General features: G+C 46.6%; 1 protein-coding gene across 11 annotated transcripts in view; it reads left to right on the top strand.

The window, feature by feature from the left end:
• Positions 1-25,088, top strand: part of ACOT11 (acyl-CoA thioesterase 11) — a 791,760-nt gene that overhangs the window by 22,316 nt on the left and 744,356 nt on the right. The window contains exon 1 of one of the 11 annotated variants that reach the window (XM_086952580.1): positions 14,095-14,270. The exons of the other annotated variants lie outside the window; for them this stretch is intronic. The gene's annotated coding sequence lies outside the window, so the exon portion shown is untranslated. Of the gene's footprint in view, positions 1-14,094; positions 14,271-25,088 lie in introns of those variants that run through there. 11 annotated transcript variants of the gene reach the window in all.

The following is a 25,088-nucleotide window of genomic DNA, read 5'->3' as shown; positions in this document are numbered from 1 at the left end:
GCAAATAAAAAATAATATACAGTGCACATGTGATGTACTTTCTATCTGCTACGCACCACCATCATTTTTGTTTATTTTATTGTTGAGCTGATTACAAAGACGCATACTTGTCGATTCCCATCTTCGGTCCTCATCGTCGGTTCCTTAAATTCCATTGGCGGGGGACTTGGTTTGAGTTCTCCCGTTCGGCCTCTCATCAGCACCTTGGTGCTTCACAAAACTTCACTAGATCCAGACAATAGAAAATGGGCGCTATTCTCTGGGAGCAGGGAGTTAATTAATATTGAATTGTGTGTTGTTTCTTTCTTGGCAGAAATTGGCAGGTCCAGTGCTCCGTTTCAAGGGGGGAACCTGAATGAGCCACACTGCGCTCAGTGATCTGCAAATCAGCAGCACACATGACTAGGATATTATTATCATGTGTATTCAGTGGAAGGTTTCATTAGAATTTGCAACTGTGCCCCTCTTCCAAGGCCTCTTTTTCCTTGCATTCAACATTCTTTGCCCACGAGTCATCTTTGCTAACTGGATGTCTTGCGATACACACAAAGGACACGTTTTGGGAGTGAAGGGGCAATGAAGACATTAGCTTTGCTGGTAAATATACAAAAAGTTTTAATCAAACAATCTCATATTTATGATTACCTGATTTTCCTGGTAGACACCATTACTAGAGTCACTGCAGAGCACGAGCAGCAATAACGCTCAGCATTATATTATAATTGTTTGCGCCTGCCCTGCGCCATGTCTTACGCTGGTCCAAAACATTCCAGAGGCTGACAGGTGCGGCTTCCAAAACTAAAAAGACATGTTTACTGGGGCCGCAAGTGCACATTTCAAATATGCAACAAAAATTGAGGCGTACTTATAGAAAGCTTGCTATCTTTCACACGTCCCCCAGAAGTTCCCGCCGCCCCTGGCAAGTTTTTGTGGCGCACCGGGGAGCCACGGCCCACAGTTTGGGAACCGCTGCCCTATAGGATGGGAGATATATTCTTCACAAAGGGCCCTATTCACAAAAGTAAATTTACACCTGTAAAATTTGCTCATGTGTAAATCTGCTACTGCACCTGTAACTTTACAGTTTTTTTGCTATTTCTAATTTCCAAGTTTAAAATTGCTACTAGGATACTCTTGTATGTCACCCCCTGCCCCCGCTCTCCGGTGGGGCCTTCTAGAACAGGATTTCTAAGTGTAAAGTTGCTTCTCAAAACTTTAAACACAGTCGAGGTCTCCACCACTGGCTCGACAATCTCCCTGTGGTGCAGTATAGGAAAATGTATTAACGCTTATTAAACTTAATTTTTTTTAATTATACATACAAATGTGAAATTAGGGTATATATTTAATTTAAATCTAGAATTAATAAAATAAAATGTTAGGGTACATTTAGTTGGATGAGTATTAAATAATTATCTAAAATATATTTATTTAATTTAAAAATAAAATGCCTAAAGAATAAAAAATAAAAATCACACCTGCATGACTTTTTTATCTTAATGCATTCACATTTATTTAAATGTACTTATGGGAAATATTTTTAAATAATTATATTAAAAAGTTTTACAGGCTATTCTAAATTTAATATTAAAATAACCATATTGTTATCTGTTTGTCCTATATTAATTATGAGCGCTATATGATTTTTTCAACACTCTATCGAGTCGAAATGCGCCACTTTCCCTGCCAGAAATAAACAACATTGAAGTGTAGCTTGCTTTGACGTGGCTCACATTTCTTCTCATTTGGCTTGTGGAGAAGGAATCAGCAATTATTTTTTCAAATGAAACAATACTTATATATTTAATTTAAAAGTCAAAATTATCCTATTTTTTAACATTATTTCTTAGGAGGTGATATTTTAATGGGCTAAGTGTTGCAGTACATCAATGGCCATGTATGTTGCTGGACTTACTCCAAATCTGAGCTGGCGCACATTTGCAACAGTTTTGGACCTTTTTATCTGTAGCAACTTTAGAATGACAATCAGTGAATGACAATGGCCTTACGTTTGTGTAAGTAGGTGTGTTGTATTTGCATGGCACTCCATAAACAGCTCTTTACCCCTCCATAAAAACCTAATATTTAGGTGTTAGAGTTCCCAATTTACGAGCCTCTCCCCAGGGGCGGCTCTAGGCTCATGGTGGCCCTGGGCAGGGAGCGTAGGTAGGGGCCCCTGAAGAGGGGGTCCAGGCGGGGCGGAGCACGGAGGCCAGTGAAGAGGGGGGGTCAGGGTATTTGGAAGTGGAACAGAGCCGGAGGTCTAAATTCCTGTCAGGGGCCGCCACGCAAATATGTATTCATCCTCAGGGGATTATTGTACTAAGGATATATATTGGTGTGGTGGCCCCTGGGGTTTGGTGGCCCTGTGCAGGTGCACAGCTTGCACATGCCTAAGGCCGCCCCTGCTCTCCCCCCCCCCCACATTTAGTACTGATACGTGGATCTACTTGTGCTGAGATCTCTGCATAAAAAAGATCGGAGAGGTGCAGGCAGAGGTCTGCACACATTGGTTTGTGAATTGCATTTTGTAGTGCATAATTACTACTACTGTAGTATTATCAAATATAATACACAATGTAGTTTCAACTAGAATTGTTATTTGTCTTTGATGGGATATTTTTCACATCACATAAAATGGATTTGTACCTAGCCAACTCAGTGGGAGCCATCTCAAGCAGAGGAGAGAATTCCTAAGGAAATCCCTCCGGTCCCAGGTTACATATATTCCAAAATATTTGAAACCCCCAGGGATAATTCGTCATTATTATTACTTTATTTCGGCTCAATGAACAATAAAATGTTCAGAAAAATACATTCTTTAAAAATATACTTTTGAGAGTGTAATAAAAACGAGCACATACTTAAAAAAAATATATATATCAATAAATAGTTTCAGACCAGAATATAATTCAGCAGTACATTTCTTTTCATAAAAATACAAATTCGATAAGAAACTTCCTAGAGGGTGACGGGGGGAAGATGGCGGCCGAGTAGGACGCTCGGTCGGAGAGCTCCTCAAACAAGAGACCTGGAGAGCACAATGCACGGCACGGCGGAATTAGCGCTAACGCACCAATGAGCTCTAATAGAAAAAACACAGAAAACAACCTGGACATTTAAAAATGTATCGCGGAGTATGGAGGAGGGAATCTGTTATCAATAGGAGCGTGAGCAGATTGTAGCAGATTATAACGGAAAAGAAAAGAAAAGCTTCCTGTCAAAACCTTTGGGGGATCGAAGTAAGAAAATAGTGACTAAGGAATGGTCGGTTACCTGTTCTGTGGAGGTGTTTCGGCGAGAGGGAAGTCCGACGAGCGAGCTGTGACATCGGCGGGAGAGAGAGGAAATACGTCGGACTGCAGCGCGAGCTTCCTCGGAGTTTGGGCGGAGGCTGGAAAGGCTAGAGCGGTCCACAGGAAGGTGTTCGGAAGGCTTGGCTTCCTGTTCCGGGGCATTAGCGGCAGCGGCAGCGGCAACTGTGGAGGTGAGAAGGGTCCATTCTCAGGTTGCTCTGAGACCCGTGAGAGAGTGTCTCTGGAGGTCTTGACAAACAAAGGAAATCAAGGCAAGAGAGAGGGGCACCTCAGAGATTCAGTAAAAGTAGAGAAAACAGTAAAATTAAACATAAACACAGATTGCCTAAAAAAAGAGAATACCAAAATTGGACAACACATGAATGAAAAAGTGCCAGAGGAGGAGGGAGACATTAAAATGAGCAGGGAAGATAAAGATAAAGGCACAGATAAGGACACAAACATTCAGCAAAGGAGTGTAGAACTAAAAAACTCAGCTACCCAGAAAGACACAGAGAAAAAAAGAAGCTCGGTAACTGTGGTCTCTAACTATAGTCTCAGAAACAAACAGGAACTTTCTCAAGCAAGAGCAATATCCTAAAAATATTACTCCTAGAGAAGTTAAGAGAAGGAAGGCAAAAAAAACATCTCTAGAGCCCATAAAAAAATATAAAGAGAAAGTAAAATTACCCGGAGACAAAGTTGATACAACTCAGAAAATAAAGATCACACCTTCACTAAGAACCTTCTTTAAGGTCCAGAGGCAGCAGACAAATCAAGCAAAGGACGATACAAATCGACCAGCATTATTAGCAGAAAAACCTGAGCTAGCCTTACCGCAGAAAAAAGATCAACCCCCACAAAAAGAACCTCTCCATAGTCCACAGGATAGAAATCCAAATATCCCTTCAAAATCAATAACTACAGTTGGACTAGAAAGCAAAATAGTTGACAAACCTAGACCTCATCTTGGTCCTCAAGATATGGCCGAAGTAGCCACAGCAACAGACACAACAGTCACAACAGTCACAACAGGAGAAACAGAAATCATAGAAAAAGCTCAGAACAGTAATAACGAAGAGAGAGAACTAAGCAAAGAGAAAGAAAATGTTGAGACGCAGAAAAAACAAGAAACCGGGAAGGAAGGAATATCGGGTTTCAAAAGTCCCAGAAGTCAGACAGACGAGTTTCTTGAGAAAATATGGATCGAGATGAGAGATAAATTCGCCATATCTGAAGCAAAACAAGATAAGATTCTAGAAGTGTGCGAAAAGTTGGACAATAAACTAAATGCTTTAAGAGAGAGAGTCACAGCTATAGAAGGGGAAGTGAGTAGATTGAACAGTAGGGTGGAAAATAACAGAAAGGAGCTATACACGCTGAGACAAGAGGGGAAATCTATGAGTGAAAAAATTGAATCTCTTGATAACCAGGCAAGGAAAAATAATATAAGAATTTTAAATGTTCCTGAAAATAAAGAAGGCAATGACATTAAGAAATTAATTGTAGAGCTTTTAGTGGAACATTTTCCATGGAGCGATGCTGAGACGCTGGGAGAAGACATACAGAGAGTCCACAGAGACCCGTTCGGAAAGGCCAAAGACAGGAAAACACCCAGAAAAATCCTTATAAACTTCAAGACGTACACACTAAAAGAGAAGATCCTGGGTGAAGCCCTGAAAAAGGGAAATTTCAGTAAAGACTCATGGTCCTTCAGAATCAGATCTGATATGTCCAAAGCATCTCAGGATAGACAATGGGAGTTGGGGAAATTCATGCCAGAATTACAATCTCTAGGAGCCACAGTACAAATGAAGTTCCCACCCTCTTTACGAATCATGTGGCGCAACAAAATGAGGAACATTAGAGATCCCGAAGAAGTGAAAAATCTGCTCAGCCTAATGAAAGACACCGTTCAAATGGAAAACTCCACAATCTGAAATGGATTCAAAAAATATATGTAAAAAAAAAAAAAACTATTCATAAAAATACGTGGAAAAAAAAAAGGTGAAGGCGCTAAGAAATTAAAACATACATTCCAGGTCCAAATTGAGGAGCGAAAAGGGGTTAAGATGGAAACCCAAGAAAGAAAGAAGGAGGCTTCCCCAGGGAGGGTAAGAACAAAACGTTAAAACAGAAAAGTAAAAAAAACACAAGATAAAAAATGGGTGGGGAGCAAAATGGGGGGAAAAAAAACAAAAAAATAAATCCTCGATATTGAAAGAAAATTGGAAAAGAACAGAACACCAACAATTCACTACCAATGTTATTAAAACCTGCCAAATAAAGATAATAAAAAATAATGGGAGACACTAGTAGAAACATAAAAATATTATGCTGGAATGTTAATGGCATGAGAACCAAAAGTAGAAGGAACAAAATTCTAGAATACCTTAAAGCATCTGAAAGCGAAATTATTATTCTTCAGGAGACACACCTATTGAAAGAGGAATGGGATCAGATAATGAAAAACCTAGGATGGGTGGATGTCCATATTTGCACAAATCAAGGGTGTAATATTAAAGGTGTAATAATTATTCTGAAAAAATCCTTAAATGCAAGTATAGAATCTTCGGAAGTGGATAGTAAAGGAAGATGGGCACTGGCAAAAATAAAACTAGGGAACACTGCCTACACAATAGCAGGCTATTATGGCCCCAACCTTGATGACCCTGAGCCCTTACAGAATTTGTATACTCATTTGCTAACAGCTAACACTCCAGTAATTTTAGGAGGAGACTTTAATCTCATCTTAGACCCTAAAACTGATAGGTCTCCCCCAGGAAGAAATCTCAATTTACCTAATCTACCAAAAATGAGGGAGTGGATTGGTATATACAAGAGAGACTTAGAATTAATAGATGTATGGAAAGAAAAAGGAGATAAGAGTCAACCCTTTACACTACATAATAAAAGACTAGGACATAGTTCTAGAATCCATTTTTTCTTAGTCGATAGAAACCTACTGGGAAATATAACAAGCTTAATCCACATTCCAGCCCATCTATCAGACCACTCTGCCGTACAGTTAACATTACAAACTAAGGCAAGCCAGATACATAAAAGATTCACGGTGGAAAGAGCCATGTTTTTAGATCAAGAAATTGTACAAGCACTTAAAGAAGAAACAGAAGCCTTTTTTGAAAATAATAAAACGGGAACATCAAAACAAATGGTATGGGACACGTATAAGGCCGTATTAAGGGGCAAGCTACTTAGCCTTGGAACATACAGATCAAAGAAAGCGAAACAGGAATTAACAGACTTAGAAAAAGCTATAAACACCCTAGACACCCAAATACTAATGGAAAGAGATCCGGACAGGAAAGAAAGTCTGCAAAAAGATAGGCAAAGGCAGAAGGACTCCCTAAGTGATATTCTTGAAGAAAGAGTAAAAAAAAACTAAGTGGGAAGCAAGCAAGCTGGCAAATCACGAATATGGAGAAGGATGTGGAAAATGGCTTGCATGGAAATTAAAGATTGACTCAGTAAGAAATAAAATAAAAAACTTAATAAAACAAGACCAAACAAGCCCAACCTCAGAGGAAGAGGAAATCAGAAATGAATTTGCGACTTTCTTCTCGGAGTTATATACAGAAGATGTAAACCCATCTGAGGAACAGATAGATGAATATTTAAGAGACATGCCAGTGTTAAAACTATCTGAAAAAGGGGGTGGGGTCGCACACCACTCATTCACCAGCAGGGTCGCCCCTAAGGACTATGGTCAGTGTAGTTTTGTATTCCGCGATGTATCTTTCTTCGCCATCCCTGTACACGTGTTTCGGGGTATTTACCCCTCATCAGCAGGGAATAGGCCATCTTCTTATCTTCTGGGGTTGCCGGTGGCTGCCAAATATTGCCAGGTCTAGTACCACACGGGCGCGCAGGTGCGGGGTCCCAGGCTCGTCAGCCTTAGGGGCAACTTCCGCCGGTGTGTGAGTAGTGTGCGACCCCACCCCCTTTTTGTAACTTAAAACTATCTGAGGAGGAGAAAAACGAGCTAAATAGGGAAATTACACCTACCGAGGTTAAAAATATAATAAAAACATTGAAAAAAGGGAAAGCCGCAGGCCCAGACGCACTGCCGAACGAACTGTACCTGTCTTTAATGGACACACTAGTCCCACATATAACAGAATTAGTAAACTTGGTATTTAAACAAAAGGAAAAGCTGCCGGATACCTGGAATGATGCAGTAATAACAATTATCTTAAAGCCAGGAAAGGACCCTAAAAAATGTGAATCATACCGGACGATATCTCTGCTCAATGCAGATTATAAAATTTTTACTAAAATAATGTCAACAAGATTGGGAAAGCTTACACCCCAACTCATACACTCAGACCAAAAGGGCTTCACGAAAGGAAGGCAATTATATGAACTGACACATGAACTCATAAGCACCATAGACATAGCTACGTCAAAAAATATTCCTCTCACAATACTAACCGTCGATGCCGCTAAGGCATTCGATAGAGTAAACTGGGCTTTCTTAAATAGTATAATGATCAAAAATAATCTAGGGGATTCCTTCCAACACGCAGTAGGAGAAATTTACAAAAATCCTAGATCAAGAATTCTGGTTAATAGCAGCCTTACGAACAATATCAAAATTGGCAGAGGTACGAGACAAGGGTGTCCTCTCTCTCCCCTGCTTTTTAACTTATGTATAGAACCCCTAGCAAACAAACTCAGAAATTGTAAGGAAATAACTCCCTTTAAATACCAGGGATGGGAGAAAAAGCTAGCACTCTACGCAGATGATCTGATGCTATTCACGGATAAATATGTAAAATCTAAGCTAGCTATAGAAAGAATCATTAGTAAATTTGGTCAAGTTTCAGGATATTCAGTAAACCACACAAAAACAGAAATAATGACATGGAATACTCACCTTAATAGTCCCAATATAAAAAAAGAGATAAGATACTTGGGCATCTTGGTAAATCAGAATTTAGATAAAATACCACAAAACAATCTAAATAGAGTAGCCCGAGAGGTAAGAAAACTACTTAAAGTGTGGTCTAGCCTACCTTTAAGCTTTATAGGGAGGTCTAACATTATAAAAATGACTATACTTCCAAAATATACCTTTCTGTTCAACACTATTCCACTGGAATTTAAAAAAGCCGAATTGAAAAAGCTACAGGGAGAGCATGCAAGTTTTATATGGGCCTCCAAGGGAACCAGAATATCGTGGAGAAAGCTCAGGAGGAAAAAAGAGAAAGGAGGGATTGCAAGTCCGGATTTGACAGACTACTACAGGGCTTTTCAATTTAAAAATATACGGGCCCTCCTAGGAATACACCAATATTACCCTGAATACTTGCAAGTGATGACAGAAGATGAGGACCATTTTCTCTTCAAATTTGGTCACCAAAAATACTTTAAGAAAATCAAGCTAAAGGTTCTAAAGGAGGCAGTAAAACTTTGGATACAAATTAGAACGATCCTAAAAATTCCTTACTATAGTGCAATGGCACCGATATGGAACTCTCCCGGAACTCCGGACTGTCTGAGAGATGTCATGGCCACCCCCTTAAAACAAAACAATATTAACTATGGGGGTCAACTCCTAAATGGGTCAACATTGATCTCATGGGAAGAAATGCATAAAATCTCCAATGGAGCAATATCAAAATTTAAGTTTTATCAACTAAACAGCTGGGCAAAGACAATACCAACACATGATAAAGATAGTAAAACCTTGGAAAAAGAAATGACAAAAATCTTACCCATAAACAAGGAGGTAGCAAAATGGTATTGGACTTTTATAATGGAAGAAGATGAAAGTTCCCAGATAGCAGATCAAATCTGGGGGAAAGATCTGGCTATAGAAGACCTAGTAAATCTATGGGGAGATTCAATAGAGAAATGCTGGTCAACATTAAAATCCGCGGCATTGAAAAGAAACCATCTTTACACCTTGCATAGAGCCTATTGGACACCGAAAAAACTTTCAAAATTTAAAAACGCAGGAATCAAAAAATGCCCTAAATGTGGGGAAGAAAGGGCAGACGATGTTCATATGTTCTGGAGCTGCCCATCCCTGAGAATATTTTGGGAAGAAGTTGGTAAGACGCTAAGTTTGATATTCCGAAAACACCTAAAAGTAAGTACAACTCTTATTCTTTTTGGGATTGGTAACACAACAGAGTAAGTAAAATTAACAGTAACAGAAGCAAAGCTACTTTTTGTATTAATGGTGATAGCTAGAAGGGAGATATGCATTAAGTGGATTGGTCCATCACCCCCAACGCATGGAGAGTGGATGAACTCAGCTATAAAGATAAATAAACTAGACAGAAGGGGTAAATTTAGTAAGAGATTTAATTATTGGGAAATCATGGAAAAACACCTAACCTCTGAGGAAAGGGTAGAACACACTGTCCTATGATTAAAGCGAAAGCACAATCTGGAACATGAGTATGATACTCATAGAGTAGCCAAGGTGGCTAGCTCCCCTCCTCTCGACTACAGATATGTTTATATGTAAATGGCAAAGGATCTCCTCTGAACAAACAAGAAAAGGGAAAACTCCCATGACAAGAGAGACCATTGGGCAGTGACGGTACAAAAAAACTTCAGAGGTAGAAACCAAATTTTCCATACACATAAAATTTTCGCAATATGAGGATACAAAAAAAAAAGAAACTTCCTAGAAATTTAAATAAAAACCCATGCAATAAATAAGATAAGACAATATACAGTAAAAAAACTGAGTCTCACGATCTGACAGAAACGACTCAACCTAAAGTGAAAAAATGAATCCAAAGGGAGTAGGCCTTAGTATTTGTTTAAGCCCAACTGATCTTGGTGCTTGAGTGTGCCAACAATTCTCTGCAAACAAGTGGCCAATATTTTCATAATATTAAGTATCTGGGTAGATAATTTGCTCTCGTTCCAATGTACAATTCTAATGGGAGGCTGTTATAGCCCGGGGCATTTCTAGATTATTGGCTTTTGATTACTTCTACTGTCTCATCAGACGTACGGGCATATTTACAGAATTTGGCATAAGCTGCGCTCCGACATTTTTTAAACACAGGGATGTGACTTATTCACAAGAATAAGCGCTGGCACAAAAAATGCTGCCTAGTGCCAGCGCAGGCAGCCTGTCATTATGTGGCAAGGGTGCCTTGCCTGCAGGGGTGGTTGTTTATGTGCAGAAAGGGACACCAAATGTAGCACACACAGAAAGAGCTAAAAAGACAAGAAATTAATAATTTTACCTCGTATCACCATTTTAGGACAAGGTATTCTCTGGTATTCGTTTTTGGGGCTGCCTCAGCCATTGTAAATCTGGGGCAGCGTCAAAAAGCAATGGGTGTGCGGTGGAACGCCCACTGTAATACCCATTGCATGCCCCTTTCCTCAGAGGACTGTGGCGGAAAGGGGCATGTTTACAAGGTGGCATTAAGCGAGTGAGGAAAATCTTTACTTGCAGAAATGCACAGGTGTCCTGCCTTCCTGTTCCCAGACTAACCACTGGTGTTATGCAGCCCTTTGTGTGGACGGCAAGGCACAGCCTATTCCAGTGTAAGTGGCGCTGTGCCCAGCTCCTCCCTCCCATCCTGCCAGTGATGGCCCATCCAGGCACACCTAAATTCCCTATAGTGAGTGGCTGTCTAGGAGGAATACACAAAATCCAACTGTCAACTGAACCCAGTCATGCAACCCAGAGACAAGCAGCAGGACCCAAATGGCTAAGGCTGGAAAAGGCCAACTTTCTAAAAGTAACATATTCAAATTGTAATTTTAAATCTGACTTTACCATTAGAGAGGATTCTTCATTACAATTCCAAAGACACCAAACATGAACTGATTGTGTATCCCCATGTGGAAGTTACAGCTTAATAAATGTAGTTAGGTAACTTCAATGTTATTCTCTGATAGAGGTAGGCCTTGCAGTAGTGAAACAAATGTAAGAGTTTTTCGCTACCAGGAGAGGTAAAACTTGAAAGTACATGTCCAACTTTTTTAATACACTCTCCCTGCCCTCTGGGCAGTCCAGGGCCTACCCTAGGGGTGACTTATATGTATTAAAAAAGGAAGGTTTGGCCCCTGCAAAAGGTGTATTTTGCAAGGTCGAAATGGCAGTTTAAAACTAAACACACAGGCTGCAATGGCAGGCCTGAAACAGGTTTGTAGAGCTACTTAAGTGGGTGGCACAACAGTGCTGCAAGCCCATTAGTACCATTTAATTTATAGACCCTGGGTACACGTAGTACCACTTTACTCGGGACTTATATGTAAATTAAATAAGTCAATTGGATGTTTGACAATCCTACCATGTTTAGAGGAGAGAGCACTCGCTCCCCATAGGGGTCTGTCATATCCCCTCTATTATTTAACATCTACCTATTCCCCTTACCAATCCTGATTAAATCACTCAGCCTCACTTGTTAAAACTATGTAAATGACACCCAAATGGTTTTTAAATAGATGATCTTGCAGTCCTCTTCCATTTAGATCTTCATTAGTGCCTTCGGGCCATAAACACATGGATGATGAATATCCATCTAAAGCTAAGCTCATGGCCTGTAGAAAATTACAAAAATACCAGCCTATCGCCATATGTCCTAAAAACCATAAGGCCCCTCTAACAATATCAAGAGAAGTCAGACACCTAGGGGTAACCATGGATTCAGATCTATATTTAATACCACATGCTAACATAAAACAGAGGGATTCTATGCAATGAAATACATTGCATCCTCCCATACTTTGGACACCAACAGACACTGCAAGCCATCCCCACACTCGTAATCGCCAAGCTTGACAATGCCAACAACCTATTCCTTGGTGCACCTGAAATCATCATATGCAAAATACAGCTCATCCAAAATGCTGCTGCAAGACTTCTTCCCTACCTTCACACAAGAGAACACATGACTCCATGTGCCAAGTTTGCTTCAAGGGTTTTCTATCAGCAGTATTCTGCAGTCAATAAACCAACTGTTAGACCTGTCAGCCGTAGGGTGGCCTTCCCTCAAACTTTTGGCCTGCTTGCCTCTAATTTTGCGGAATTCGTTTTTGTTGGCCATAGGACTCTATGCTCTGCTAACCAATGCTTAAGTGCTTATGCTCACTCTTCTAAAAATGGTATGATTGACATATTCCTAATTGCCATATTTAATTTACTTGTAAGTCCCTTGTACAGTGGTACACCTTATACCCAGGGCCTGTAAGTTAAATGCTACCAGTGGATCTGCAGCACTTATTGTGCCACTGACTTAAGTAGCACCCTAAAACTTGACCTAGGCCTGCTCCCAGGCCTGCCATTGCAGCCTGAATGCAGTGTTGCACTGCCATTTCAACTTGCCATTTAAAACGCCTTGCTAAGCCTGAATCTTCCCTTTTATTACATGTAAGTCACACCCGGTGTTAGGCACTAGGTAGCCCATAAGGCAGGGTGCTGTGTAACTCAGAGACAGGAAATGTTCTTTTAAACTCGCAAATTCGTGTTTCACTACTGTGAAGCTTACCACTCTCACAGGCTAACCTGGGTGATTCCTTATTACATTCAATTAGCTGTAATTCCTAATTGAGAGCAAGTGGATCTGTCATGTTTTGTACCCAGGGAACTGTAATGATAAATCCTCTTTAAAGGCAAGAATGCAAAAAGTAATGCTTCACTAGCTATGTTATGAGTTATATCCTACGGCGTGGAGGGAGGGGTGCATTTGTTGCTTTTTACTTCCCTCACCACTAGGGTTTGCCTGGTGTGGAAAGGCAGTAAAAAATGCTATATATCCACCCCTCCTGATTGGGTGGGTGGACATATGGCCATTTCTCCTATTTCCCTTCTCTTTCGGGCCATTGGTGTATTTTGGCCACAGCGGTGATGAAGTAGTCTCCGCCATAGTAAGGTCTGCCAAAAAATGTATTTGGTGGGCAAACCACTATATTAACGGGGAGGGAAGTACCGGTCCTTAGTGTTTGTGCAAAGCATGCCGAAATGCAGAACAATTGGCTTTATGAAAGACATTTTACTTCCTGTGAGCCAGATCGTGTAAAGTCCATCAAAGGATACCTTAGGTCTAAATGCCAAATTTCCCTACATACACAGTATTTCTGCCAGCAAGTGCTGCCAGTTTCATAATGTGCCACAATCTTTAAAGTCATGCCGGGAGTTCCCAGTCAGTGTGCTTCAATATTTTTATCATCAAAGCAATGTTCCAAAGCTGTATAAACCTGTTGGAATTCTTGACATTTTGATGTATTTCCACAAAACCTCTTGCAAGGATTTTGGGTGTTGTAGGTGAAGTGACATTTTGCCCATTCTCTCTTCTTTGATAACAAGGTCATGTTTGATGTTTGCAATCACGCCCTTATTTACTGGCGCAGAATGCATTTGCCTGCTGCTGTTTTACCATATGATCAACCTCAAGATTATTTCAAAAAACATTGCAGCGCTGTAACTTTGCATGCCACAAAAAGCTTGTGTACTGGGTAAATATTCTGGGAACAGTGAAGGGCGGACACTGAAAATGCTCACAACCCAAGTATGATGCGTACTCCAGAACACTTACCAAAACACATTCTATAAATTGTGTAGAATGAATCAGTGTATTTCAAACAGGTTCTGAGAACGGGCTTGCCAGTACTGAATAGTATGTTTACATTTGCTTCAGGCGCAGAGACCCCGCCCCTTTCTCACAGTTCCTCCCTTCGCCTTCCTGATGCATGTGCGATCTCATCATGCGTCGCTCTGGCGATTGCATCCTTGAGCATACAAGGGCACGGTTTACTTGGTGACACGCTGACTTCCTTGTTGCTTTGTCTATTGATTAATTGTACTCCAATAATCATGGGTGAGGACTTGGAATTAACTACTCTGCTGCGTTATGCCTGTCCACATTTTGCTCCCTGAAAATCCTGTCGAATATCGACAACCGAAACGTGCTACCAAAGTAAAGGGTGCAAAAACATGAAGGACAAAAGTATCGAGAAGGGAAGTGCATGCAGGTAAGTATAGAGTTTACTATTCTTAGCTCTTAACCCCTCATCTAAGTGCCTTGAAGGTAACTCCTTCTGTCAACTCCACGCCACACACGGCCTTCGGCCATGGGCAGTGTGGGGTTAGCCTCAGGGCTTTGCCTGCGGCTTGGCATTGCGTCCAACCCATTTGTGCCGTCCCCCTCCCCAAGATATTTTGGTCCCTAACTCAATACAGACCCAGATTGGGGATGGGTACCCTGGTTGCTCACTTGGGGCACATACCAAACAGTACATTGGGGCTCGGCGGGGGGGGGGGGGGGGGGGGCGACCCAGGGCCCCCAAAGCCCAACTACCTCCCCGCATACACCCAGGCAGGTGCAATGTAAGTTTCCCTGCCCACAAGAGTGCAGGCAGGGAAACAAAAGTCTGCTCCCAGCCAGAGGGAGCATTGTTTAGCTACTGTCGAGTGGGAGCAGACATGCCTTCCCTGCCCACGTTCCTTAGCCATCAATTTATGAGCAAGAGGCCGACCCAAATCCCTCTCTGTGCACATAGGAAATAATCAGTCTGGGCGATAGACAGCTAAAGCTGTCTTTGACCAACACCTACAGACCTACAGAGGCAGAAGAGGGGAAGGGATTGGACTGACCGAGGGAGAGCTGGTGTCCAACTTTTTCCTCACAGGGCATTGCCTTCTCAACTCGAAGCCTACCTACAGTTTAGACTCCAGAGCGGAAAAATAAGATATAATCTTTATTATAAAGATTGTAACCAGTGAAGTAAATAGAAAGACTAGATCCCAAGGAAAAGACATGCACACAGTATTTACCACTAAATGCTTCCAGGATTTAAACCCCCCAATTGGAACATGAAATTCCTATGCAATCATAATGAACTCTTCTACAATATGAGAATATGAATATCGTTATGTGCCAATGACCCTACTACAATTGAATGCTGCTTTTGCTGCCTATATTTAACATTTGAGTCACATAAAGGGGACATTTTGTTGCTAGCCAGTTGCCAACATCTGCAATGCCGACTTATAGGGAGCGCTGCAAGTCCATCTACCTGCTGCACTCCCCTCCTTTTTAGGTGACAGAATGCCCCAGTAGAAAAACATAAACATGTTTTGTAACATTTTTTGGGCTGATTAGGCTTCTATGAGGAAGCTCGATTAGAAGAGGAACTTCCTGCGCCTCTTGTAAAAGAGCTGCTGGTATCCAGATGTTTGTCTGGGCTCCTCCCATTTCTTTTAGTGAAGGGAAGCCCAATCAATTAACGAAACATAGAAAAACATGACATGTGTTTGCTTTACTTTGGCTGATTTCACAATATTGTTATGAGTTTAAATAATAAGAAATGGTTACATTATTTTTTTATCACTTTTCAGAAGAAAAAATGGGTGGTAGCTTGTATCCCCATTACTTTTAGAGACATTATTATTATTAACAAAACACGGTTGTTCATTAATAGGGATTTATTTGCTAAAATATATAATGCAAGTAAATATATAAGCAGTTCATCAATGGATTCACGAGTAATTTTCTCAATTGTTGCCATAGTGGGTACATCTTTCCCTAATACACAAGCAGAGAAATAGTACAAATCAGTGTCTCAGGATCTCTAAAGCTTTTACTCTTCCTCGATGCAGAGGAACAGCATTTGTGGTTGTTAGAGCTCATGGTTACCTCGGCACAGAGCTTTATCAGGCTGTTTCCGGAGACAACACATCAGCACTCGATGGGAAGCGCAAGTAATATTCTCTCATTCTACTCATCACATGTGCTTCAATTTATATATTGATGTGATAATGAAGTACAACTCAAAGGCGCATTTATAGAGGACTTCACCTACCACTGTGGAACACCTCAACATGTTTTGAGATGAGTAGCAAGCTACACTGCGGGAGTGCACATGGCTGGTATACATACGGTGTTAACTGTTGTGATCCTGTGTTGGAAAAAGTTTAGTGTCATATGTGAGTGACTAGAGAAGTGCTTGTCTTCATGCTCAGCACCTATCAGTGTAACGGAGGACGAAATGTGAGAGATGTGCAAAATGCTATAGGAATAGGTGGTGCTTATAAGTAAATTTGCGTGTCCCATGTTATGCATCATGATTTCTATTATGTTACAGCTGGGGTTTGTTGGACGGACCGGGAGGGTCGGCCGAGATTACGGGGAGAGGTCTCCAGGGAGAGCCGTCTCCAACGACTGTACAGATAAGTAACTTCCCCCCCACAGACGGACACCACACAAGATTGAAGGTTAACGAGACTTTATATGCAATTCTTAGGTTACGTCGATATGATACAAGGAGGTCTGGACTCAGGGGTCCCCTCGGTTCTGATCTCTGGTTGAGGAAAAAGGGTAGCGGGACAGTCTTAGTTACCAATGAGTTAAATAGCTCTCAATCCTCGAGCTCGGCGTGGTTGCTGATCGGGCCGTGGAGGAGCCAAGCAGGTCCCGAGATGGATGAAGGATGGTCGACGGGCCGTGGAGAAGCCAAGCAGGTCCCGATGAAGATGACGGTTACAACGGTCCGCGGCCTCGCCAGCAGATCCGGACGACGGTGAAGGATGAAGGTTACGACGGCTGTGGCAGCGCCAACAGGCAGGACGATGGTGCACAGGACAGAGCTACGGCAGCGCCAGTAGTCCGTCCAGGATGAGTTCCTCTTACGTCTCTCGACTCCAAGATACAACTGACTTCCTGCTCTGGAGCTGCCCCAGTTATAGGGCTGGCGTGCTTTGATGTCCGGACCCTCGCACTTGGAGGTCGGGAGGTCCGGGATGAGGGAGTCCAGACACCCAGCAGGGGGGTGGAGCCAGCGCCCGGGGAGGCGATGGGCGAGCGGCACTGGGCGGGGGGAGAGCCATCGGCACCTCTTTCTCCCATTGACTTGCCAAGTAGCCCGCTCACCTCCTGGGTGGAGGGTGGTGCCGGATTGTCTGAGGCTGGGCTAGGCCCAGGGTTGAGGTCGATCGGGACCCAGGCGGCCTCGTGGCGAGGTGTCCAAGATGGCGGCCCGGGCTGGGTGCATGGGCCGGCAGTGGATCGGACCCACGAGGTTATCATGTTCGAGGGCAGGGGTCCCTGAGGGGACGTAGGGCGTGCAATGGTGGTGTGTGGTGCTTGCGTGACTGGGCTCGGGCCTGGTCGAGCCGGGGGAGAGCGGCCCGTCATGTGGCCTGTCCAACATGCGTCCCCCCCAGCTGAAGGCGGGGAGAGTTACCCATCCTCTTGGGGACTCTCTTCGTCGAGGCGGAAAAACCGGGACAGGCCATCGGCGTTGGCGTGGTCGGACCCAGGCCGGTGTTCGACTGTGAAGTCCATACCTTGTAAGGAGATGGACCAGCGTAGCAATTTTGGGTTTTCCCCCCGCATATGCATCAACCACTGCAGGGGTCGGTGGTCAGTCTGCACCCGAAAGTGGGTGCCAAAAAGGTAGGGCCGGAGCTTCTTGAGGGCCCATACCACAGCGAAGGCTTCCCTCTCTATGGTGCTCCAGCGTTGTTCCCGGGGTAGGAGTCTCCGGCTGATGAAGGCCACCGGTTGATCGAGGCCTTCGGTGTTCACTTGGGACAGGACCGCCCCAATGCCCTGGTCGGAGGCGTCCGTCTGGACGACGAACTCCCGGCTGTAGTCTGGGGCCTGGAGCACAGGAGCGGAACACATGGCGGCCTTTAACTGTTCGAATGCCGCTTGACACTCTGGGGTCCAGTTCACCTTCTTGGGCTGATTTTTTGACGTGAGTTCGGTGAGAGGCCCCACGATGGTACCATAGTCTTTCACGAACCTTCGGTAGTAGCCCGTGAGGCCCAGGAAGGCTCGCACCTCAGTTTGAGTGATAGGGGGTTGCCAGTTCTGGATGGCGGCAATTTTCAGCTGTAGGGGGGCCACTAGGCCGCTTCCCACCTGGTGTCCGAGGTAGGTCACCGACCCTTGTCCAATTTGGCATTTGCTGGCCTTGATCGTGAGGCCAGCTCGCTGAAGGGCTTGCAGCACTGCTTGGAGGTGGTGGAGGTGCTCGGTCCAATGGTGGCTGTACACAGCGATGTCGTCCAGGTAGGCGGCGCTGAACTCTTCGAGCCCCGCCAGGACCTGATTGACGAGCCGTTGGAACGTCGCTGGGGCATTCTTCATGCCGAAGGGCATGACCGTAAAGTGATAGTGGCCATCGGGGGTGGAGAAGGCAGAGCGTTCTTGTGCTCGGGGTGTGAGGCCGATCTGCCAATAACCTGCCGTCAGGTCGAAGATGCTGAGGTAGCGGGCAGCGCCCATTCGGTCGACCAGTTCATCTGCCCGGGGGATGGGGTGTGCGTCCGTTCTGGTGACTTCATTCAGGCCCCGGTAGTCGACACAGAACCGGAGTTCTGGTGTGGTTCCGGGGGCGGCTGCTTTGGGGACCAGTACGACTGGGCTGGCCCATGGACTGTCTGAGGGCTCGATGACCCCGAGCGTGAGCATCTTAGCTACTTCCGCCTGGATGCAGGCCCGTACCCGATCAGGTACGCGGTAGGCCCGGTGGCGGATAGGAGGGCTGTCTCCGGTGTCCACATCGTGCACACACCAGGAAGTGACACCTGGGGTGAGGGAGAACAGACTGGCGAACCGTGATAGGAGGGCTTGGCACTCTTGCCGTTGTTCTCTGGTGAGGGTCTCCGAGAGTCGGACCCCATCCACGGAGCCGTCTTGCTCCTGGGTCCGCAAGAGGTCAGGGAGAGGCTCGGAGTCGTCTTCAACCCCATTGTCTGTGGCCATCAAGAGGCTGAGTTCTGTTCGTGCAAAGTGGGGTTTCAGTCTGTTGGTGTGGAGGACTCGGAGCGGATTCCGGGCGGACTCCATATCGATCAGATAGGTGGCAGGACCCTTGCGCTCGATTACCTTGAAGGGTCCCGTCCATTTGTCTTGGAGAGCGCACGGTTCTGTGGGGGACATTACCCAGACCTGTTGCCCCGGCTCGAATTCAATGGATGAGGCGTTCTGGTCATACCATTTCTTCATGTCCTCTTGACTGGCCTCTAGGTTGGCTTTTGCTAGGTCTCTGAACCGCCGGGACTGGTTGCGGAGGGTGAGGAGGTACCGGAAGACATCTGGAGGACTCTTGGCCGGAGGCATCTCCCAGCCTTCTTTGATCAGGCTGAGTGGCCCCCGTACTGGGTGCCCATAGAGCAGCTCGAAGGGGCTGAAGCCTAGGGACTTCTGTGGGACCTCCCGGTAGGCGAAGAGGAGGCACGGCAGCAGCACGTCCCACTGGCGACGGAGGGGCTCTTCCAATCCCCCGATCATCCCTTTTAGCGTGCGATTGAACCGCTCAACAAGTCCGTTTCCTTGGGGGTGATAGGGGGTCGTGAAGCGGTAGGTGACCCCACACTGTTGCCAGAGGGACTTCATATATTTAGAAATAAAGTTCGTGCCTCTGTCACTGACGACTTCTCGGGGGAACCCCACACGGGAGAAGATCCCCATCAGGGCCCGGCCGACCACTGGGGCTGTCACGGTCCGGAGAGGAATAGCCTCAGGGTAGCGGGTGGCGTGGTCCACTAGTACCAGGATGAAGCGATGGCCTTGTCTTGTACGCGGGTCCAGGGGTCCCACAATGTCTATCCCGACCCTCTCAAATGGGGTCGTGACTACTGGAAAGGGTTGCAGGGGAGCCTTTAATTTGCGGCCGCTCTTCCCACTGGCTTGGCACGTGGGGCAAGATCGGCAATGCTGGTGCACATCGTTTCTCATTTTGGGCCAGAAGAAGTGGGTCACTAGGCGGCTGTAGGTTTTATCCTGTCCCAGGTGCCCTGCCAGGGGGACATCGTGGGCCAGGTTTAGCAGGAAGTCTCTAAAGCGGAGGGGCACCACTAGTACTCGGTTGGCCCCCAGCTCGGCGATTCGTTGCTCGCTGTACAATAGATCATTGTCCCAGTAGACCCAATGAGTTCCGGAGGTATCCCCGGCGCTTTGGGCGAGCGCTTGTTGTCGGAGTCCCTCAAGGGAGGGACAGGTCTTCTGTTCCTGACGAAATTGTTCTTGTGTGGGTCCCCCTTCTTGAGCCCACTGATCAAGATTAGCGAGGTCGGAAGGTTGAGCAAGTTCGAGGGGGATGCCATGGTCGGGGGTCTCGGCGGGGGCGACCGGAGGCGGTGGCGCCGGCCATTCTGGTTCTTCCGGGTGATGGTTGGCACGGGCGGCCATGGACCGGGTGGTGACGCACGCCCAGTCTGGGACGCCCAACATCCCCAAGTGTTCTTTTCGCTCCACGGCTGCCCACGGGGAGCTTTCCAGGTCATTTCCGAGGAGGCATTCCACGGGGGCGTCGTCTCGGACCGTTACCTTCAACATGCCGGAGACCCCTCCCCACTCAAAGGGGACGCAGGCCATCCGACACAGACTTTCCGAGTTGTCGGCTGATCGCACAGGGCAGAGAACGTTCGGTAGATATTGTTCTGGGGTCACCAGATGACAGCGGACGGCTGTCACACTGGCCCCGGTGTCTCGAAGGGCTTCGGCCCGTTGTCCATTGATGCTCACCCATTGGCTGTACTTCTGGGTGTTAGCGGGTAGGGGGACCCGCGGGACCATGTCTCTTCCCCCTAAGCACGCGAGAGTCATGGCGGCTGGCTCCCACTCTTGATACTCTTGCTCGCCTGTTTCTTGTTCCTCGGAGATCTGTTCTTCCCCTAGTGCCGCGGCGGCCACCTGGCGGGGTCTTGGACTCTGATACTGCGGGCAGCTTGGGTCGTTTGCATAGTGGCCGACTCGTTGGCATCGGTGACATGTAACATTGGCTCTGTATCCCGGTCGCGCCGGGGTGCTGCCCCGGTTGGCCGGGGGGGTGGTGCTGGTAGCGGGGGCGGCCGGAGTATTGTCTCTTCCTCGTCCTTGGCCCCCTCCTCCTCCTCTGGGTCGGTAGTGACCATTGTTGTTCCTGTTCTGCTCGTAGGACCCATTCCGGCCCACTCTGGTGATCTCCCACCGGTCAGCTTCGGCTGCGAGCTGCCGGGGATCGGTTAACTTGCTGTCGAGGAGGTGTTGGCGTAGTTCAATGAAGCAATTGTTGGACAGATGCTCCCATACCATCAGATTGAACAGCTGCTCGTAGGTCGTGACGTTGTTCCCTCTGATCCAGCCTTCGAAGGCTCGGCTAAAGTACGTTACATAGTCCACCCAAGTTGTACCTGGAATGCGTGTGCAGTCTCGGAACCTCTGACGGTACATCTCGGGCGTGAGGCCATAGCGGGTGAGGAGGGCCGCTTTCATATGGTCGTAGGAGGTCATCTGGTGGTCTGGGAGCTGTAACAGAGTATCGCGGCCCTCATTGAGGAATTTGCCCCATAGGCCGGCTCCCCAGTCGGCTCTATCGATCCGGTGCGCAGTCATCGCGATTTCATAGGCCTTAAACCATTGCTGGATGTCGTCTTCTCGAAAATATTCTCGGACCACATCCTTGGGGATGTGCACTTTTTTCTCCGCGGTCCCTGGGGTGGACGGTCTGTCGGGCACCCCTAACTCTTTATTCTGTTTGCGCAGGTTGATCTCGGCTAGGTTCCGTTCGTGCTCGTACGTTAGTCTTTTTTCCTCGAGCTCCCTTTGCCTCTGTTTCTCCTCTCTTTCTTCTCGGAGGCGAAGGTGCTCTAAGTTTATTTTTTGCTCGGCCAATTTGAGTTCTATGTCCATCTTGAGTCGGGCCATTTCGAGTTCGTGTAGTCGGGCTTTTTCTCTTTCTTGGATCTCGTCTTGCGAGAGACTGGTTCTTTGCCCCTCAGGGGCCGTGTTGGTATTTTTCGCGGTGCTTTGCTCAGGGGCTTCGACATCCCCGGTCTCTGCCCAAGATTCTAGGGCATGCTTAAAATCGTCCTTGGTACTTAGTCCGGTGGTAGCGATACCTAGTTCGATGCAGAACTGCTTTAGTTCACGATGGCTGTATTCCTCTAGTTTTTCCATTTGGAACTTCTCAGTTGATCCGCTCTCTTTAGTCGACATTGTTGTTCGTTGTGGGGTGAGCTACTCTCTGTACGTTATGCGGTGATTCGGATCGCGCCGCTGGCCACCAATGTTGGACGGACCGGGAGGGTCGGCCGAGATTACGGGGAGAGGTCTCCAGGGAGAGCCGTCTCCAACGACTGTACAGATAAGTAACTTCCCCCCCACAGACGGACACCACACAAGATTGAAGGTTAACGAGACTTTATATGCAATTCTTAGGTTACGTCGATATGATACAAGGAGGTCTGGACTCAGGGGTCCCCTCGGTTCTGATCTCTGGTTGAGGAAAAAGGGTAGCGGGACAGTCTTAGTTACCAATGAGTTAAATAGCTCTCAATCCTCGAGCTCGGCGTGGTTGCTGATCGGGCCGTGGAGGAGCCAAGCAGGTCCCGAGATGGATGAAGGATGGTCGACGGGCCGTGGAGAAGCCAAGCAGGTCCCGATGAAGATGACGGTTACAACGGTCCGCGGCCTCGCCAGCAGATCCGGACGACGGTGAAGGATGAAGGTTACGACGGCTGTGGCAGCGCCAACAGGCAGGACGATGGTGCACAGGACAGAGCTACGGCAGCGCCAGTAGTCCGTCCAGGATGAGTTCCTCTTACGTCTCTCGACTCCAAGATACAACTGACTTCCTGCTCTGGAGCTGCCCCAGTTATAGGGCTGGCGTGCTTTGATGTCCGGACCCTCGCACTTGGAGGTCGGGAGGTCCGGGATGAGGGAGTCCAGACACCCAGCAGGGGGGTGGAGCCAGCGCCCGGGGAGGCGATGGGCGAGCGGCACTGGGCGGGGGGAGAGCCATCGGCACCTCTTTCTCCCATTGACTTGCCAAGTAGCCCGCTCACCTCCTGGGTGGAGGGTGGTGCCGGATTGTCTGAGGCTGGGCTAGGCCCAGGGTTGAGGTCGATCGGGACCCAGGCGGCCTCGTGGCGAGGTGTCCAAGATGGCGGCCCGGGCTGGGTGCATGGGCCGGCAGTGGATCGGACCCACGAGGTTATCATGTTCGAGGGCAGGGGTCCCTGAGGGGACGTAGGGCGTGCAATGGTGGTGTGTGGTGCTTGCGTGACTGGGCTCGGGCCTGGTCGAGCCGGGGGAGAGCGGCCCGTCATGTGGCCTGTCCAACAGGGTTCTACCTTGATATCTGTGCTATAGCGAGTCCAGTTGGTGGGGAGGTGCAAGGATGGAAGACAAAATAAAATAGGCAGCTATATATCCCCAACAATGCCAGAGAGGCAACGGTCTGCTGTATGTGTGCACACCAAAAAAAGAGGTGTATTCAGAGATGGTGTAGGAGTCCTTATGGCAATATGTACAAGGCTAAGCTGCTGTTGTACAACCATACAACCTACTACTGTACAGGTACACCTCGTGGACAAGGAAAGAAGTGGAGGGCAATCAAGATGTGCTATCTAAGCAGAAACGAATCAATCTTTAAAAGATGTAGATTTCACCTACTCCTGCAAGACGGAAGGTGGCCAAAGTTTTGAGCAAGAGTTTGTGCCCTAGGCCACTATTATGCTCCTGAAACTCCTAAAGGAGAAAGACAAGCAAGAGTTGGGCGATCACTGATAGCGAGATGGCACAGAACCTCACCTTGTTGGCCGCTCGTAGATGTGAGTTTGAGGGATGAAGTGCTTGGTTTTTTGCCGCCTAATTGGATATCCCTTGTTACTCTTCTGTCCTTAACCCTCCACGTGAGCCTGATACTTTTCGTAGATTCCAAAGACCCTTGCTCTTTCTAGTTTTACCAGGAGATATTCTCGCCTTTTAGATTCTCCTCGCAGATTACTTCAACTTGTATTGTAGGAAATGACATTTAAGGTTGAAAATAGAAAATGTAGTAAAACAAGACTTATCCTACTTTCATTGTTCCTACATATCAATCAATCAATCAGAACATTTGTAAAGCGCACTACTCTCCCGTGAGGGTCTCAAGGCGCTGGGGGGAGGGGTTCTGCTACTGCTCGAATAGCCAGGTCTTGAGCAGTCTCCTGAAGGTTAGTAGGTCCTGGGTCTGCCGTAGAGGATGGGGATGGTGTTCCAGGTTTTGGCTGCGAGGTTGGAGAACGATCTGCCACCGGTGGTTGCTCTTCGGGTGCGGGGTATGGTGGCGAAGGCGAGGTCGGCAGAGCGGAGCTGGCGGTTCGGGGTGTAGAAGGTGAGCCGTCTGTTGAGGTATGCCAGTCCGGTGTTTTGGAGTGCTTTGTGTGTGTGGGTGAGGAGGTTGAAGGTGAACCTCTTGTTGACGGGGAGCCAGTGCGGGTCTCTAAGATGGGGCGTGATGTGGCTGTGGTGAGGGATGTCGAGGATCAAGTGTGCGGAGGCGTTGTAGTAATTTCAGGAGTTTGGCCGAGGCTCTTGCGTAGAGGGCGTTTCTGTAGTCCAGCCTGCCGCTGATGAGGGCCTGGGTGACCGTTTTTCTTGTTCTTGGGGATCCACCTGTAAATCATGCGGAGGGTGTTGAAGCAGGAGGACGAGACGACGTTGACTTGCTTGGTCATGGAGAGTGTTAAGTCAAGGATGAACCCCAGGTTGCGTGTGTGGACGGTGGGTGTTGGTGCTACTCCCAGTGTACATATGTTCAAATGAGGGATTTTCTTTAAATTATAAGGGCCTTTGGTGTCCATGAATGCCCCAGTGAATCCAGGCAGAATTCACCACAACCTAATTCTGTTCCCTCCTCTCTCCTCCCCACACAATTGTTACAATGAGGCACATATTTTCTACACCCATCAAGAGCATTTATTGCGCTTTAAAATGTTGCTGTCTATACCAGTAGTGGCTGGCATGGATCAGAAGTGGCGGGTGGGTTGGGCGGGTGGGACAGGAGGTTTGGGGGGTTGGGGAGAGTGAGATGTAA

The sequence above is a fragment of the Lissotriton vulgaris genome, chromosome 1_1 (genome assembly GCF_964263255.1).
Source record: "Lissotriton vulgaris chromosome 1_1, aLisVul1.2, whole genome shotgun sequence".
NCBI lineage: Eukaryota > Metazoa > Chordata > Amphibia > Caudata > Salamandridae > Lissotriton > Lissotriton vulgaris.
This window is presented reverse-complemented; position numbering and strand designations above follow the sequence as displayed.